Source organism: Pinus tabuliformis, chromosome J (genome assembly GCF_031772625.1).
Source record: "Pinus tabuliformis cultivar Carrire ecotype Pingquan chromosome J, CPIR1, whole genome shotgun sequence".
Lineage (NCBI taxonomy): Eukaryota > Viridiplantae > Streptophyta > Pinopsida > Pinales > Pinaceae > Pinus > Pinus tabuliformis.
In genome coordinates this window covers 657176948-657179359 of record NC_142295.1, presented here as the reverse complement: position 1 = coordinate 657179359, position 2412 = coordinate 657176948, and the positions used below count along the sequence as shown (strand labels likewise).

The following is a 2412-nucleotide window of genomic DNA, read 5'->3' as shown; positions in this document are numbered from 1 at the left end:
CCCCATACTGCCAAAATGGTCCAAGGCCTTTGGCATATTTGCAGTGGAAATGGACAACTTCAAAATTCAATCCTAAGGCACCAAAAACACAAAAAAATGGCATTAAACCCCCACTAGACAAAAAATAACAGCCTATTCATTTAAAAATCAAACTTTAGAAATTTAGATTAGATTATTTGCAATGAAAAATGGCAATAAGAGGGTGTATAAAAAACTAAAATCAAGCTTGCTATCCCATTATAGAAAAAACCCTTACATTGTTTTATGGGCATGAAAATCATGGCAAAATGACAAAAAAAGAAGGAAAATGTAGGCAGGCAAAGAGGCAAGCAAGCATGCCTAAATCTATGGAAAAAAATCATTAACATGGTGGGATTTAAGAACATACCTGTGAATGGAAGATGACAACTCTGTTGGCTGATTTGGCAAATGAACTTGAACCCTTGCTCCACTAAAAAAACTTTGCTGGTGATGATGATGGTTGTTTGGCCCTCAATCCCTCCTTGAAGATGACCACAAGCTCTTCTTCTTCCTTCTCCAACAGCACACGAACAGAAACCCTTAAACCTTGCAGTTCCACTGGCCCCACAATTTTTTGTATTGTGGTGCGAAGTTTCTGCAGAACTCATGACTTTTTCAAAGTGCAAAAAATCATGATTTTTCAGTGAGCGTTGAGTGTCGTGATTTTTCGTAACATTGGAAAAAAATCGCTGACTCGCCAATGTTATCACACAATGCTGAAAGCCGTTACAACAATATACTCAATATGACCTCACCATATTACTTGCAGGAATTAAACTTGGGTGAGAAAAATAATAATCATTCCTCCCAACCACCTGGCATAAACCCAAGATGAAAAAACTCAGTTATCTTGTAAGTTGTAACGTTTAATACATCTATCTACAAGACTGCACTATTGTAATGCCTCAACAAGTTTATTGCAAGTGGACAGGTTAGGGGAAGGAATAAGCAATGACTTCTTGTCAAACATTATCTAATTTGAGCCTCAATGATAGATTTTATTGTACCTTAGAATACCACACAAATTAATGTGTGTTTGTCGCTGTTTTCTGGTATCATATGACTTTTACAAAATTCTGAATTGTTTTTCTGATATTACCACTAGGTTTGCTTTCTTTTTGGCATTCTCTTTGCTGGATTGAAAACAACTTTGAAAGGGTGTGCATGTGCCGATTGAAAATTTTCTTATTAACATTTTGTGAAAAATGAAGTGGACAGCTGCTGGCAGGATTGGAGTGCTAGTAAGTACTTTTATATTGCCTGTTAAAAGTGGGACTCGATGGTTTTACAAAGGGGGGACTCGTGATTGATAAAACTATGTTGCTTTTGTTGGTGTCTCCGTTTTTTTTGTGATCCTTTTTTTTTTATGGTTCTAATTGTGTTATATGGTGACTGGTCTGTAGGCATATGAGCATCTCTTGTCGAGGATCTGGGTGAAGATTTCCGTTTGCCTATCAATCATAGACCGACTGAAAATCTAGATACTGACAATTTGGAGCAGGCATCTGTAGACACACAGTTAACATCCTCAAATATTGGATTCAGGCTATTGCAGAAAATGGGATGGAAAGGGAAGGGTCTTGGCAAAGAGGAGCAAGGTTCTTTCTTTTTGGTTCTCCAGATGTTTGCAACTTTGCATTATTACCACTGGTGTTGTGGAGCTCATAGAATTTTTTTTCTGTAAGATGTTATTATGGTTATGGCTTTTCATTTATGTGTTTGAACTTTGAATGGTTACAGGTATTACTGAACCATAAAAGCAGGGGTACGTGAAGCAAAGTTGGGAGTTGGAAAACAAGAACAAGATGATTATTTCACTTCCGAAGAAACATTCAAAGAAAGAAGCTAGAAGTTGAAGTGGAAGAGACTGAAGAGCTGACAAAGAAACGTGAGGTATGTTCCTAGCAGTAGCATGAGCCATATACCCTATATTGTGGTCACCTTACAGTTGTTCGTAGCTTCTCTTAGTAGTCAATGAATGTCTTATTTTGGAACTATATCTAAAAGCAGAATGCAGCTATAGGCCATATGTGAGAATGTCTTTTCAAGGGGACATCCACTTTGGAGGGTCTCTTGCGCATTTGTTGCGGTTTTTTATTACCTGGTGGCTTCTCCTGCCTGCTTCGTGCACATGATGAAAATCCAGGTTGTAGCAGAGCGTGAGCAGAAGATCCAGTCTGAGGTGAAGGAAATACGTAAGGTGTTCTTTTGTGAGCTTTGCAACAAGCAGTACAAGTTAGCAATGGAGTTTGAGGCACATTTAAGCTCATATGATCACAATCATAGGAAGGTAAGCTTTCAAATTGTAACCCTGTTTATTTTGGTTATATAAACCAATGTGAGGCAATCAATGGCCAGTTTTGGATGCAAGGATATCATGGATCCAAGCCT

The 2412-nt window shown here is 38.0% G+C and overlaps 1 pseudogene across 1 annotated transcript; it reads left to right on the top strand.

Annotated features, from left to right (window-relative positions):
* The first annotated feature begins 1226 nt into the window (after positions 1 to 1226).
* Positions 1227 to 2397, top strand: LOC149228614 (uncharacterized; annotated as a pseudogene). The gene is made up of 4 exons (XR_016248358.1): positions 1227 to 1323; positions 1434 to 1619; positions 1762 to 1914; positions 2168 to 2397. The product of XR_016248358.1 is annotated as an uncharacterized LOC149228614 (transcript).
* The last annotated feature ends 15 nt before the right edge of the window (positions 2398 to 2412 follow it).